The 18,230-nt window shown below is 54.7% G+C and overlaps 1 protein-coding gene across 3 annotated transcripts in view; it reads right to left on the bottom strand.

Moving 5' to 3' along the window:
- The window catches only part of LOC138654454 (gastrula zinc finger protein XlCGF66.1-like), a 257,585-nt gene that overhangs the window by 62,973 nt on the left and 176,382 nt on the right, over positions 1-18,230 (bottom strand). The window contains exon 1 of one of the 3 annotated variants that reach the window (XM_069743449.1): positions 5,828-5,940. The exons of the other annotated variants lie outside the window; for them this stretch is intronic. The gene's annotated coding sequence lies outside the window, so the exon portion shown is untranslated. Of the gene's footprint in view, positions 1-5,827; positions 5,941-18,230 lie in introns of those variants that run through there. 3 annotated transcript variants of the gene reach the window in all.

Here is an 18,230-nt window from a genome sequence, read left to right as displayed (position 1 = left end):
CAAAAATTGCTTAACCTCAGATTTTTGTCGTTCTGAGAGAGTCTCGGCAACCTGCACCTCCGGTACAGTAGGTGAACAAACCGGACGGGGCAGATCCGCCGTTAGGGCAGAGCGGTCTTTCCAGGATTTTATCAGATTCACATGATAAATCTGTTCTGGTTTTCTCTTACCCGGCTGGTACACTTTATAGTTCACTTCACCAACTCTTTCTCGGACCTCAAATGGGCCCTGCCATTTCGCCAGGAATTTACTATCCACCGTAGGGATTAGGACCAACACCCTATCGCCGGGTGCAAATGTACGGACCTTAGCGCCTCTATCATAACTTTGCCTCTGGGCTCCCTGGGCCTGTAACATATGGTCCCTAACAATGGGCATGACAGCGGCAATACGATCCTGCATTTGTGTTACATGGTCGATCACCATTTTAAAGGGAGTGACTTGACCTTCCCAGGTTTCTTTTGCGACGTCCAGCAGTCCCCGGGGACGACGGGCGTACAACAGTTCGAAAGGCGAAAACCCTGTGGAAGACTGGGGAACTTCCCTAATGGCAAACAGCAAATAGGGTAACAAGTAATCCCAGTTCTTCCCATCTTTGTCTATCGCCTTCCGGAGCATCTGTTTTAAGGTTCTGTTGAAGCGCTCAACCAGGCCATCTGTTTGAGGGTGATAGACAGACGTACGCAACGGGTCTATTTGTAAGAGCCTGCAGAGCTCCTTCATTACCCTTGACATAAAGGGAGTCCCCTGGTCGGTGAGTATCTGTTTTGGAATTCCCACCCGACTAAACACTTGTACCAATTCCTTGGCGATCGTCTTGGTAACTGTGTTACGCAAAGGGACGGCTTCCGGGTAACGAGTGGCATAGTCCACGATGACGAGGATATGTTGGTGCCCACGTGCGGATCGGGGAAGGGGCCCAACCAAATCCATCCCAATTCTCTCAAAAGGGACCCCGATGATAGGAAGGGGTACCAAAGGGCTACGGAACTGAGATTTAGGGGCCGCGATTTGGCACTCTGGACAGGACTCACAATAGTTACGCACATCATAATGTATTCCAGGCCACACAAAACAATGCAATATCCTTTCTGTGGTTTTCTGTACCCCCAGATGTCCCCCCATTATATGTCCGTGGGCCAAATCCAGTACCTTCCGCCGATAAGGTTTGGGTACCACTAACCGTTGCACTGTGTCTTCCCCTTTTTTTTCTACCTGGTAGAGCAAATCATTTTCCAGAACCATATACGGGTACGCTAGCCTAGTGTCAGGTTCTACGGGTACCCCATCTATCATTTTTACATTTTTCCTAGCCGGAGTCAGGGTAGGATCTTTAATTTGCTCGCTGTGGAAGTCATCCACCTGGACTCCCAAATCTGGCAGGCAGGGTGCCGGATGGCTGTCTGCCTCCGCCTCTCGCTGAGGTTCCTCAGTTTCCCCCACCATGACGGAGAAGGGGTACTGAAGGTTAGATTCACTAACCTCCCCAGCAACATCTTCCTGTGGGGTCTCCTCTAGGGGCTCGGGACCTCCAGACGGCATGGGAGAAGATTCACGGGTACAGCTACCGTGAAGGAGCAACTGATTCTCTCACAACTGCCAGAAATAGGGAAAATCCCTGCCCAGGATTACATCCTGTAACAATGCTGGAACGAGTCCCACTTTGTGCTGCACTGACCCATAGGGAGTAGAAATCCATATGACCGGTACGAGCGGGTGTCACCATGCACACACGTCACAGAAAACTTGTCAGACGGACCAGACGGAAGTGCCACCAGACTAGCTTTCACCAGAGTCACCACACTTCCAGAGTCTAGTAATGCCACAACATTTTTCCCATCAACAGATAATTCACACAGGTGTTTCGCTGTATCATTTTGACCCGCATTCACACTCACTAGCTGTGTAACCAAAGACATGCGTTTTCTAGAGTCTATAACGTCGCACTGCATGGGTTCAGCGGTAACAGGACAGTTCGCAGAAACATGACCCTTCTCATGGCAGCGGAAACACCTAACAGGTCCCCTACTGAGACCACCGTCCAATACTCTTGGTCTCGGAGTGCGAGCAGTCCCGGACTCCTCCCCCACAGTTTTAAGCGATTTTCCTTCACCCGTGGTCCCTGGAACAGTCTTACCGGTTCCACGAGCAGGAGGCACAGACCGGGGGCTGGCGGTGTCGTCGGGAAGTCCTTCTGCCACGGAATAACGCTCGACCAACTCCACAAGTTGATCCGCTGTCGTGGGATTTCCTTGGCTTACCCACCTTTTCAGCGCTGGGGGTAGTACTCTCAGGTACTTGTCCAGGACAACCCGCTGGATTATTTCGGGTATTGTCAGTACCTTGGGTTGCAGCCATTTCTTTGTTAAGTAGATCAGGTCGAACATCTGAGACCGCGCCGGTTTATCTTGCTGGTATGTCCACTGATGTACCCTCTGTGCCCGGACAGCCGTCGTCACACCCAGCCGGGCCAGGATCTCAGCTTTCAGTTTCTCAAAGTCCTGAGCGACCTCCGGGGCAATCAAATCGGCCCATCGTGCCTTCGGCCACTTCTCTCTCAATGCCGTCCGCTCAAACGTTGTCAGGTATGCCTCGACGTCATCTTCTGCAGTCAGCTTTTGCCAGTATCGACTCACATGGATCCTCCTGGACTCTGCTTCCGGGTCAGCGTCAGGCATGCTCACCAGGCGCTGCGCCACCTGTTGGAGAAGTTGGCGGTCTGCAACCGTCATGTCCACTAACTCCTTCAGCTGTGCGGCCATCAAGCGATTAGCTTCGTAGTGGACTGTACTAAGGCTTTCACCACGTCTTCCATGCTGTTGCCTGTGCCACGGTATGCCCGCATTCTCCACCACAATGTGACACAACACTCCGGGATCGCCTTTGCTGGGGTCAAAGGTCACGTGGTTTGTGCATTGAATTTCTGAGGCGTACAGCAGGTTTCCAAGTAGGCTGACCTCAGGTCAGATTTATTAAAGTGAAAGCAACACAGAAAAACAAAACATAAAAATGAATCCTAGCCTGTCCGGCACTAACTAAACAAACACGTTGCTAACTTAACAACTGGGGGGGCTTCTCCCACCCAGCTAACATCACACAATTCTTGAGCAGAGCTCTCACTCACGTTTGTCTCACACAGACAGGCAATCTGTGTGCCCCAGGCAGACGCTGGAAATCCCCAGCTGGTCATCTTTTATTCCTGCAATCATTAACCCATTAGCACCCTGAAGATACGGAGTGGCCTAATTCACATAGGACAAACACCTGGGCAAGATATACCTGCCTCCAACTACCACTTTCCCAGTGGCAGCAGGATTCGCCAGATGTATCATCACTAAGCTGTAACCCAGCTTTCCCAGTGGCAGCAGGATTCGCTGGATGTATCATCACTAAGCTGTAAGAAAGCTTTCCCAGTGGCAGCAGGATTCACCGGATGTATCATCACTAAGCTGTAATAAAGCTTTCACAGTGGCAGCAGGATTCGCCAGATGTATCATCACTAAGCTGTAACCCAGCTTTCCCAGTGGCAGCAGGATTCGCTGGATGTATCATCACTAAGCCGTAAGAAAGCTTTCCCAGTGGCAGCAGGATTCACCGGATGTATCATCACTAAGCTGTAACCCAGCTTTCCCAGTGGCAGCAGGATTCGCCGGATGTATCATCACTAAGCTGTAACTCAGCTTTCCCAGTGGCAGCAGGATTCGCCGGATGTATCATCACTAAGCTGTAACAAAGCTTTCACAGTGGCAGCAGGATTCGCCAGATGTATCATCACTAAGCTGTAACCCAGCTTTCCCAGTGGCAGCAGGATTCGCTGGATGTATCATCACTAAGCCGTAAGAAAGCTTTCCCAGTGGCAGCAGGATTCACCGGATGTATCATCACTAAGCTGTAACCCAGCTTTCCCAGTGGCAGCAGGATTCGCCAGATGTATCATCACTAAGCTGTAACCCAGCTTTCCCAGTGGCAGCAGGATTCGCTGGATGTATCATCACTAAGCCGTAAGAAAGCTTTCCCAGTGGCAGCAGGATTCACCGGATGTATCATCACTAAGCTGTAACCCAGCTTTCCCAGTGGCAGCAGGATTCGCCAGATGTATCATCACTAAGCTGTAACCCAGCTTTCCCAGTGGCAGCAGGATTCGCTGGATGTATCATCACTAAGCTGTAAGAAAGCTTTCCCAGTGGCAGCAGGATTCACCGGATGTATCATCACTAAGCTGTAACAAAGCTTTCACAGTGGCAGCAGGATTCGCCAGATGTATCATCACTAAGCTGTAACCCAGCTTTCCCAGTGGCAGCAGGATTCGCTGGATGTATCATCACTAAGCCGTAAGAAAGCTTTCCCAGTGGCAGCAGGATTCACCGGATGTATCATCACTAAGCTGTAACCCAGCTTTCCCAGTGGCAGCAGAATTCGCCAGATGTATCATCACTAAGCTGTAACCCAGCTTTCCCAGTGGCAGCAGGATTCGCTGGATGTATCATCACTAAGCTGTAAGAAAGCTTTCCCAGTGGCAGCAGGATTCACCGGATGTATCATCACTAAGCTGTAACCCAGCTTTCCCAGTGGCAGCAGGATTCGCTGGATGTATCATCACTAAGCTGTAAGAAAGCTTTCCCAGTGGCAGCAGGATTCACCGGATGTATCATCACTAAGCTGTAACAAAGCTTTCACAGTGGCAGCAGGATTCGCCAGATGTATCATCACTAAGCTGTAACCCAGCTTTCCCAGTGGCAGCAGGATTCGCTGGATGTATCATCACTAAGCTGTAAGAAAGCTTTCCCAGTGGCAGCTGGATTCACCGGATGTATCATCACTAAGCTGTAACCCAGCTTTCCCAGTGGCAGCAGCAGACTATGGAATCACACTATGCTGTAACCCAGCTTTCCCAGTGGCAGCAGGATTCGCCAGATGTATCATCACTAAGCTGTAACCCAGCTTTCCCAGTGGCAGCAGGATTCGCTGGATGTATCATCACTAAGCTGTAAGAAAGCTTTCCCAGTGGCAGCTGGATTCACCGGATGTATCATCACTAAGCTGTAACCCAGCTTTCCCAGTGGCAGCAGCAGACTATGGAATCACACTATGCTGTAACCCAGCTTTCCCAGTGGCAGCAGGATTCGCCAGATGTATCATCACTAAGCTGTAACCCAGCTTTCCCAGTGGCAGCAGGATTCGCTGGATGTATCATCACTAAGCTGTAAGAAAGCTTTCCCAGTGGCAGCTGGATTCACCGGATGTATCATCACTAAGCTGTAACCCAGCTTTCCCAGTGGCAGCAGCAGACTATGGAATCACACTGTGCTGTAGCCCCTCTCACCCATTGTGAGCTGCAGCCTTCAACATATCATTCATAGCACAGCTTTTCCAGTCTCAGGATGGATTACTACTGAGCTATAACCCAACTTTCCAATGCTCTGCTACCATCTCAGACTGTATAATCAGTAAACTGTAACCCAGCTTTCCCACTGTCCGCGGCGGCCACAGAATGAGCCATAACAATATCTCCTGAAGATGGAGAGGCTCCACATAGAGGAGGGAAATGATTGCACAATTTAATGGAATTTATTCTCTTATTATTCTATTCTCTATATTTCAGGCAGAAACTTCTAAAGAAACATAAGAAGAAATTTGTAAACTAAAGTGCGTTACACTGAGGGGCAAAACAGGGAATAAAAGCATCAGAAACACAAGGTGAAAACAAGGACAGTGTGCAGCCTGCGGCCTACAAGGGAAAATGAGAAAAGGCTCCAAGTGTCCAAACAAAAGCGCAGAATTACCCGGGGTGTAATGTGCACAGGGACGGAGACAGGGAGACACTCACCGTGTGCTGAGGAGGAGGAGAAGGACCTGCGGTGACGTCATCACTGAGAGCAGTCAGTGCGGGAGGAGAAGGACCTGCGGTGACGTCATCACTGAGAGCACTCAGTGCAGGAGAAGGACCTGCAGTGACGTCATCACTGAGAGCAGTCAGTGCGGGAGGAGAAGGACCTGCAGTGACGTCATCACTGAGAGCACTCAGTGCGGGAGGAGAAGGACCTGCAGTGACGTCATCACTGAGAGCAGTCAGTGCGGGAGGAGAAGGACCTGCGGTGACGTCATCACTGAGAGCAGTCAGTGCGGGAGGAGAAGGACCTGCGGTGACGTCATCACTGAGAGCAGTCAGTGCGGGAGGAGAAGGACCTGCGGTGACGTCATCACTGAGAGCAGTCAGTGCGGGAGGAGAAGGACCTGCGGTGACGTCATCACTGAGAGCACTCAGTGCAGGAGAAGGACCTGCAGTGACGTCATCACTGAGAGCAGTCAGTGCGGGAGGAGAAGGACCTGCGGTGACGTCATCACTCAGAGCAGTCAGTGCGGGACTGAGCCAGGGGCTCTCCTGCTCTTCACACACGGCTCTGCTCTACACACACGGCTCTGCTCTACACACACGGCTCTGCTCTACACACACGGCTCTGCTCTACACACACGGCTCTGCTCTACACACACACGGCTCTGCTCTACACACACACACACGGCTCTGCTCTACACACACACACATGGCTCTGCTCTACACACACGGCTCTGCTCCACACACACACACGGCTCTGCTCTACACACACGGCTCTGCTCCACACACACACACGGCTCTGCTCCACACACACACACGGCTCTGCTCCACACACACACACGGCTCTGCTCTACACACACGGCTCTGCTCTACACACACGGCTCTGCTCTACACACACACGGCTCTGCTCTACACACACACACACGGCTCTGCTCTACACACACACGGCTCTGCTCTACACACACACACATGGCTCTGCTCTACACACACACACGGCTCTGCTCTACACACACACGGCTCTGCTCCACACACACACACGGCTCTGCTCTACACACACACACGGCTCTGCTCTACACACACACGGCTCTGCTCCACACACACACACGGCTCTGCTCTACACACACGGCTCTGCTCTACACACACGGCTCTGCTCTACACACACACGGCTCTGCTCTACACACACACACACGGCTCTGCTCTACACACACACGGCTCTGCTCTACACACACACACATGGCTCTGCTCTACACACACACACGGCTCTGCTCTACACACACACGGCTCTGCTCCACACACACACACGGCTCTGCTCTACACACACACACGGCTCTGCTCTACACACACACACGGCTCTGCTCTACACACACACACGGCTCTGCTCCACACACACACACGGCTCTGCTCTACACACACACACGGCTCTGCTCTACACACACACACACGGCTCTGCTCTACACACACACGGCTCTGCTCTACACACACACACATGGCTCTGCTCTACACACACACACGGCTCTGCTCTACACACACACACGGCTCTGCTCTACACACACACACACGGCTCTGCTCTACACACACACGGCTCTGCTCTACACACACACACATGGCTCTGCTCTACACACACACACGGCTCTGCTCTACACACACACGGCTCTGCTCTACACACACACGGCTCTGCTCTACACACACGGCTCTGCTCCACACACACACACGGCTCTGCTCCACACACACACACGGCTCTGCTCTACACACACACACGGCTCTGCTCTACACACACGGCTCTGCTCTACACACACACGGCTCTGCTCTACACACACACACACGGCTCTGCTCTACACACACACGGCTCTGCTCTACACACACACACATGGCTCTGCTCTACACACACACACGGCTCTGCTCTACACACACACGGCTCTGCTCCACACACACACACGGCTCTGCTCTACACACACGGCTCTGCTCCACACACACACACGGCTCTGCTCCACACACACACACGGCTCTGCTCCACACACACACACGGCTCTGCTCCACACACACACACGGCTCTGCTCTACACACACACACGGCTCTGCTCTGCACACACACGGCTCTGCTCTACACACACACGGCTCTGCTCTACACACACACACACGGCTCTGCTCTACACACACACGGCTCTGCTCTACACACACACACATGGCTCTGCTCTACACACACACACGGCTCTGCTCTACACACACACGGCTCTGCTCCACACACACACACGGCTCTGCTCTACACACACGGCTCTGCTCCACACACACACACGGCTCTGCTCCACACACACACACGGCTCTGCTCCACACACACACACGGCTCTGCTCCACACACACACACGGCTCTGCTCTACACACACACACGGCTCTGCTCTGCACACACACGGCTCTGCTCTACACACACACACGGCTCTGCTCCACACACACACACGGCTCTGCTCCACACACACACACGGCTCTGCTCTACACACACGGCTCTGCTCCACACACACACACGGCTCTGCTCCACACACACACACGGCTCTGCTCCACACACACACACGGCTCTGCTCCACACACACACACGGCTCTGCTCTACACACACACACGGCTCTGCTCTGCACACACACGGCTCTGCTCTACACACACACACGGCTCTGCTCTACACACACACACACGGCTCTGCTCTACACACACACACGGCTCTGCTCTACACACACACACGGCTCTGCTCTACACACACGGCTCTGCCCTACACACACACGGCTCTGCTCTACACACACACACGGCTCTGCTCTACACACACACACACGGCTCTGCTCTACACACACACGGCTCTGCTCTACACACACACACACGGCTCTGCTCTACACACACACGGCTCTGCTCTACACACACACACATGGCTCTGCTCTACACACACACACGGCTCTGCTCTACACACACACGGCTCTGCTCTACACACACACACGGCTCTGCTCCACACACACACGGCTCTGCTCTACACACACACACGGCTCTGCTCCACACACACACACGGCTCTGCTCCACACACACACACGGCTCTGCTCCACATACACACACGGCTCTGCTCCACACACACACACGGCTCTGCTCTGCACACACACGGCTCTGCTCTACACACACACACGGCTCTGCTCTACACACACACACACGGCTCTGCTCTACACACACACACGGCTCTGCTCTACACACACGGCTCTGCCCTACACACACACGGCTCTGCTCTACACACACACGGCTCTGCTCTACACACACACACACGGCTCTGCTCTACACACACACGGCTCTGCTCTACACACACACACATGGCTCTGCTCTACACACACACACGGCTCTGCTCTACACACACACGGCTCTGCTCTACACACACACACGGCTCTGCTCTACACACACACACACGGCTCTGCTCTACACACACACACGGCTCTGCTCTACACACACACACGGCTCTGCTCTACACACACACACGGCTCTGCTCCACACACACACACGGCTCTGCTCCACACACACACACGGCTCTGCTCTACACACACACACGGCTCTGCTCTACACACACACACGGCTCTGCTCTACACACACACGGCTCTGCTCTACACACACACACGGCTCTGCTCCACACACACACAGCTCTGCTCTACACACACACACGGCTCTGCTCTACACACACACGTCTCTGCTCTACACACACACGGCTCTGCTCTACACACACACACGGCTCTGCTCTACACACACACACGGCTCTGCTCTACACACATGGTTCTGCTCTACACACACACACACATGGCTCTGCTCTACACACACACGGCTCTGCTCTACACACACACACGGCTCTGCTCTACACACATACACACATGGCTCTGCTCTACACACACACACGGCTCTGCTCCACACACACACACGGCTCTGCTCCACACACACACACGGCTCTGCTCCACACACACACACGGCTCTGCTCTACACACACACACGGCTCTGCTCTACACACACACACGGCTCTGCTCTACACACACACGGCTCTGCTCTACACACACACACGGCTCTGCTCCACACACACACGGCTCTGCTCTACACACACACACGGCTCTGCTCTACACACACACGTCTCTGCTCTACACACACACGGCTCTGCTCTACACACACACACGGCTCTGCTCTACACACACACACGGCTCTGCTCTACACACATGGTTCTGCTCTACACACACACACACATGGCTCTGCTCTACACACACACGGCTCTGCTCTACACACACACGGCTCTGCTCTACACACACACACGGCTCTGCTCTACACACATACACACATGGCTCTGCTCTACACACACACACGGCTCTGCTCTACACACACGGCTCTGCTCTACACACACACACGGCTCTGCTCCACACACACACACGGCTCTGCTCCACACACACGGCTCTGCTCCACACACACACACGGCTCTGCTCCACACACACACACGGCTCTGCTCCACACACACACACGGCTCTGCTCCACACACACACACGGCTCTGCTCTACACACACACACACATGGCTCTGCTCTACACACACACGGCTCTGCTCTACACACACACGGCTCTGCTCTACACACATACACACATGGCTCTGCTCTACACACACACACGGCTCTGCTCTACACACACACACGGCTCTGCTCTACACACACACACGGCTCTGCTCTACACACACACGGCTCTGCTCTACACACACACACGGCTCTGCTCTACACACATGGTTCTGCTCTACACACACACACACATGGCTCTGCTCTACACACACACACACATGGCTCTGCTCTACACACATACGGCTCTGCTCTACACACACACACGGCTCTGCTCTACACACACACACACGGCTCTGCTCTACACACACACACGGCTCTGCTCTACACACATGGTTCTGCTCTACACACACACACACATGGCTCAGCTCTACACACACACATGGCTCTGCTCTACACACACACACGGCTCTGCTCTACACACACACGGCTCTGCTCTACACACACACACGGCTCTGCTCTACACACACACACACATGGCTCTGCTCTACACACACACACACGGCTCTGCTCTACACACACACGGCTCTGCTCTACACACACACATGGCTCTGCTCTACACACACACGGCTCTGCTCTACACACACACACGGCTCTGCTCTACACACACACACGGCTCTGCTCTACACACACACACACAGCTCTGCTCTACACACACACGGCTCTGCTCTACACACATGGTTCTGCTCTACACACACACACGGCTCTGCTCTACACACACGGCTCTGCTCTACACACACACACACGGCTCTGCTCTACACACACACACGGCTCTGCTCTACACACACACACGGCTCTGTTCTACACACACACACGGCTCTGCTCTGCACACACGGCTCTGCTCTACACACACACGGCTCTGCTCTACACACACACGGCTCTGCTCTACACACACGGCTCTGCTCCACACACACACGGCTCTGCTCTACACACACACGGCTCTGCTCTACACACACACACGGCTCTGCTCTACACACACACGGCTCTGCTCCACACACACACACGGCTCTGCTCTACACACACACGGCTCTGCTCTACACACACACACGGCTCTGCTCTACACACACACACGGCTCTGCTCTACACACACACACGGCCCTGCTCTACACACACACGTGGCTCTGCTCTACACACACACACGGCTCTGCTCTACACACACACGGCTCTGCTCTACACACACACACGGCTCTGCTCTACACACACACGGCTCTGCTCTACACACACACACGGCTCTGCTCTACACACACACACACACGGCTCTGCTCTACACACACACACGGCTCTGCTCCACACACACACACGGCTCTGCTCTACACACACACACGGCTCTGCTCCACACACACACACGGCTCTGCTCCACACACACACACGGCTCTGCTCTACACACACACACGGCTCTGCTCTACACACACACACGGCTCTGCTCTACACACACACACGGCTCTGCTCCACACACACACACGGCTCTGCTCTACACACACACACGACTCTGCTCTGCACACACACGGCTCTGCTCTACACATACACGGCTCTGCTCTACACACACACACGGCTCTGCTCTACACACACACGGCTCTGCTCTACACACACGGCTCTGCTCTACACACACACACGGCTCTGCTCTACACACACACACGGCTCTGCTCTGCACACACACGACTCTGCTCTACACACACACACGGCTCTGCTCTGCACACACACGGCTCTGCTCTACACACACACGGCTCTGCTCTACACACACACACACGGCTCTGCTCTACACACACACACGGCTCTGCTCTACACACACGTGGCTCTGCTCTACACACACACACAGCTCTGCTCTACACACACACACGGCTCTGCTCTACACACACACGGCTCTGCTCTACACACACACGGCTCTGCTCTACACACACACACACGGCTCTGCTCTACACACACACACACACACACATGGCTCTGCTCTACACACACACACACACGGCTCTGCTCTACACACACACACGGCTCTGCTCTACACACACACACGGCTCTGCTCCACACACACGGCTCTGCTCTACACACACACGGCTCTGCTCTACACACACACACGGCTCTGCTCTACACACACGGCTCTGCTCTACACACACACACGGCTCTGCTCTACACACACGGCTCTGCTCTACACACACACACGGCTCTGCTCTACACACACACACGGCTCTGCTCTACACACACATACGGCTCTGCTCTACACACACACACGGCTCTGCTCTACACACACGGCTCTGCTCTACACACACACACGGCTCTGCTCTACACACACACGGCTCTGCTCTACACACACACACGGCTCTGCTCTACACACATACACACATGGCTCTGCTCTACACACACACACGGCTCTGCTCCACACACACACACGACTCTGCTCTACACACACACACGGCTCTGCTCTACACACACACACGGCTCTGCTCTACACACACGGCTCTGCTCTACACACACACACGGCTCTGCTCTACACACACACGGCTCTGCTCCACACACACACGGCTCTGCTCTACACACACACACGGCTCTGCTCTACACACACGGCTCTGCTCTACACACACACGGCTCTGCTCTACACACACGGCTCTGCTCTACACACACACGGCTCTGCTCTACACACACACACGGCTCTGCTCTGCACACACACGGCTCTGCTCTACACACACACACACGGCTCTGCTCTACACACACACGGCTCTGCTCTACACACACACACGGCTCTGCTCTACACACACACACACGGCTCTGCTCTACACACACACACGGCTCTGCTCTACACACACACACGGCTCTGCTCTACACACACGGCTCTGCCCTACACACACACGGCTCTGCTCTACACACACACACACGGCTCTGCTCTACACACACACACACGGCTCTGCTCTACACACACACACGGCTCTGCTCTACACACACACACGGCTCTGCTCTGCACACACACGGCTCTGCTCTACACACACACACATGGCTCTGCTCTACACACACACACGGCTCTGCTCTACACACACACGGCTCTGCTCTACACACACACACGGCTCTGCTCTACACACACACACGGCTCTGCTCTACACACACACACGGCTCTGCTCTACACACACACGGCTCTGCTCTACACACACACACACGGCTCTGCTCTACACACACACGGCTCTGCTCTACACACACGGCTCTGCTCCACACACACACACGGCTCTGCTCTACACACACACACGGCTCTGCTCCACACACACACACGGCTCTGCTCTACACACACACACGGCTCTGCTCTACACACACGGCTCTGCTCTACACACACACACGGCTCTGCTCTACACACACACACGGCTCTGCTCCACACACACACACTGCTCTGCTCCACACACACACACGGCTCTGCTCTACACACACACACGGCTCTGCTCTACACACACGGCTCTGCTCTACACACACACGGCTCTGCTCTACACACACACACGGCTCTGCTCCACACACACACAGCTCTGCTCTACACACACACACGGCTCTGCTCTACACACACACGTCTCTGCTCTACACACACACGGCTCTGCTCTACACACACACACAGCTCTGCTCTATACACACTCGGTTCTGCTCTACACACACACACTGCTCTGCTCTACACACACACACACGGCTCTGCTCTACACACACGGCTCTGCTCTACACACAGCTCTGCTCTACACACATGGTTCTGCTCTACACACACACACACATGGCTCTGCTCTACACACACACGGCTCTGCTCTACACACACACACGGCTCTGCTCTACACACATACACACATGGCTCTGCTCCACACACACACACGGCTCTGCTCCACACACACACACGGCTCTGCTCCACACACACACACGGCTCTGCTCCACACACACACACGGCTCTGCGCTACACACACACACGGCTCTGCTCTACACACACACACGGCTCTGCTCTACACACACACGGCTCTGCTCTACACACACACGGCTCTGCTCTACACACATGGTTCTGCTCTACACACACACACACATGGCTCTGCTCTACACACACACGGCTCTGCTCTACACACACACACGGCTCTGCTCTACACACATACACACATGGCTCTGCTCTACACACACACACGGCTCTGCTCCACACACACACACGGCTCTGCTCCACACACACACACGGCTCTGCTCCACACACACACACGGCTCTGCTCTACACACACACACGGCTCTGCTCTACACACACACACGGCTCTGCTCTACACACACACGGCTCTGCTCTACACACACACACGGCTCTGCTCCACACACACACGGCTCTGCTCTACACACACACACGGCTCTGCTCTACACACACACGGCTCTGCTCTACACACACACGGCTCTGCTCTACACACACACACGGCTCTGCTCTACACACACACGGCTCTGCTCTACACACATGGTTCTGCTCTACACACACACACACATGGCTCTGCTCTACACACACACGGCTCTGCTCTACACACACACGGCTCTGCTCTACACACACACACGGCTCTGCTCTACACACATACACACACGGCTCTGCTCTACACACACGGCTCTGCTCTACACACACACACGGCTCTGCTCCACACACACACACGGCTCTGCTCCACACACACACACGGCTCTGCTCCACACACACACACGGCTCTGCTCTACACACACACACGGCTCTGCTCCACACACACACACGGCTCTGCTCTGCACACACACGGCTCTGCTCTACACACACACACGGCTCTGCTCTACACACACGGCTCTGCTCTACACACACACACGGCTCTGCTCTACACACACACACGGCTCTGCTCTACACACACATACGGCTCTGCTCTACACACACACACGGCTCTGCTCTACACACACGGCTCTGCTCTACACACACACACGGCTCTGCTCTACACACACACGGCTCTGCTCTACACACACACACGGCTCTGCTCTACACACATACACACATGGCTCTGCTCTACACACACACACGGCTCTGCTCAACACACACACACGGCTCTGCTCTACACACACACACGGCTCTGCTCCACACACACACACGGCTCTGCTCTACACACACACACGGCTCTGCTCTACACACACGGCTCTGCTCTACACACACACACGGCTCTGCTCTACACACACACACGGCTCTGCTCTACACACACGGCTCTGCTCTACACACACACACGGCTCTGCTCTGCACACACACGGCTCTGCTCTACACACACACACACGGCTCTGCTCTACACACACACGGCTCTGCTCTACACACACACACGGCTCTGCTCTACACACACACACACGGCTCTGCTCTACACACACACACGGCTCTGCTCTACACACACACACGGCTCTGCTCTACACACACGGCTCTGCCCTACACACACACGGCTCTGCTCTACACACACACGGCTCTGCTCTACACACACACACACGGCTCTGCTCTACACACACACACGGCTCTGCTCTACACACACACACGGCTCTGCTCTGCACACACACGGCTCTGCTCTACACACACACACATGGCTCTGCTCTACACACACACACGGCTCTGCTCTACACACACACGGCTCTGCTCTACACACACACACGGCTCTGCTCTACACACACACACGGCTCTGCTCTACACACACACACGGCTCTGCTCTACACACACACGGCTCTGCTCTACACACACACACACGGCTCTGCTCTACACACACACACGGCTCTGCTCTACACACACGGCTCTGCTCCAAACACACACACACGGCTCTGCTCTACACACACGGCTCTGCTCCAAACACACACACGGCTCTGCTCTACACACACACACGGCTCTGCTCCACACACACACACGGCTCTGCTCTACACACACACACGGCTCTGCTCTACACACACGGCTCTGCTCTACACACACACACGGCTCTGCTCTACACACACACACGGCTCTGCTCCACACACACACACGGCTCTGCTCTACACACACGGCTCTGCTCTACACACACACACGGCTCTGCTCCACACACACACAGCTCTGCTCTACACACACACACGGCTCTGCTCTACACACACACGTCTCTGCTCTACACACACACGGCTCTGCTCTACACACACACACGGCTCTGCTCTATACACACTCGGTTCTGCTCTACACACACACACGGCTCTGCTCTACACACACACACGGCTCTGCTCTACACACACACGGCTCTGCTCTACACACACACGTCTCTGCTCTACACACAGCTCTGCTCTACACACACGGCTCTGCTCTACACACACACGGCTCTGCTCTACACACACACACGGCTCTGCTCTACACACACACACGGCTCTGCTCTACACACACACACGGCTCTGATCTACACACACACAGGGCTCTGCTCTACACACACACACGGCTCTGCTCCACACACACACACGGCTCTGCTCCACACACACACACGGCTCTGCTCCACACACACACACGGCTCTGCGCTACACACACACACGGCTCTGCTCTACACACACACACGGCTCTGCTCTACACACACACGGCTCTGCTCTACACACACACACGGCTCTGCTCTACACACACACGGCTCTGCTCTACACACACACGTCTCTGCTCTACACACGGCTCTGCTCTACACACATGGTTCTGCTCTACACACACACACACATGGCTCTGCTCTACACACACACGGCTCTGCTCTACACACACACATGGCTCTGCTCTACACACATACACACATGGCTCTGCTCTACACACACACACGGCTCTGCTCCACACACACACACGGCTCTGCTCCACACACACACACGGCTCTGCTCTACACACACACACGGCTCTGCTCTACACACACACACGGCTCTGCTCTACACACACACGGCTCTGCTCTACACACACACACGGCTCTGCTCCACACACACACGGCTCTGCTCTACACACACACACGGCTCTGCTCTACACACACACGGCTCTGCTCTACACACACACGGCTCTGCTCTACACACACACACGGCTCTGCTCTACACACATGGTTCTGCTCTACACACACACACACATGGCTCTGCTCTACACACACACGGCTCTGCTCTACACACACACGGCTCTGCTCTACACACACACACGGCTCTGCTCTACACACATACACACACGGCTCTGCTCTACACACACGGCTCTGCTCTACACACACACACGGCTCTGCTCCACACACACACACGGCTCTGCTCCACACACACACACGGCTCTGCTCCACACACACACACGGCTCTGCTCTACACACACACACGGCTCTGCTCCACACACACACACGGCTCTGCTCCACACACACACACGGCTCTGCTCTACACACACACACGGCTCTGCTCCACACACACACACGGCTCTGCTCCACACACACACACGGCTCTGCTCCACACACACACACGGCTCTGCTCTACACACACACACACACGGCTCTGCTCTACACACACACACGGCTCTGCTCTACACACACACGGCTCTGCTCTACACACACACGGCTCTGCTCTACACACACACACGGCTCTGCTCCACACACACACACGGCTCTGCTCCACACACACACACGGCTCTGCTCTACACACACACACGGCTCTGCTCTACACACACACACGGCTCTGCTCCACACACACACACGGCTCTGCTCTACACACACACACGGCTCTGCTCTACACACACGGCTCTGCTCTACACACACGGCTCTGCTCTACACACACACGGCTCTGCTCTACACACACACACGGCTCTGCTCTACACACACACACAGCTCTGCTCTACACACACACACGGCTCTGCTCTACACACACACACG

Source organism: Ranitomeya imitator, unplaced genomic scaffold, assembly GCF_032444005.1.
Source record: "Ranitomeya imitator isolate aRanImi1 unplaced genomic scaffold, aRanImi1.pri SCAFFOLD_313, whole genome shotgun sequence".
In the NCBI taxonomy this organism is placed as follows: Eukaryota; Metazoa; Chordata; class Amphibia; order Anura; family Dendrobatidae; genus Ranitomeya; species Ranitomeya imitator.
Note: the sequence above shows the minus strand (reverse complement) of the source record. Positions and strands in the feature narration are given on the sequence as shown.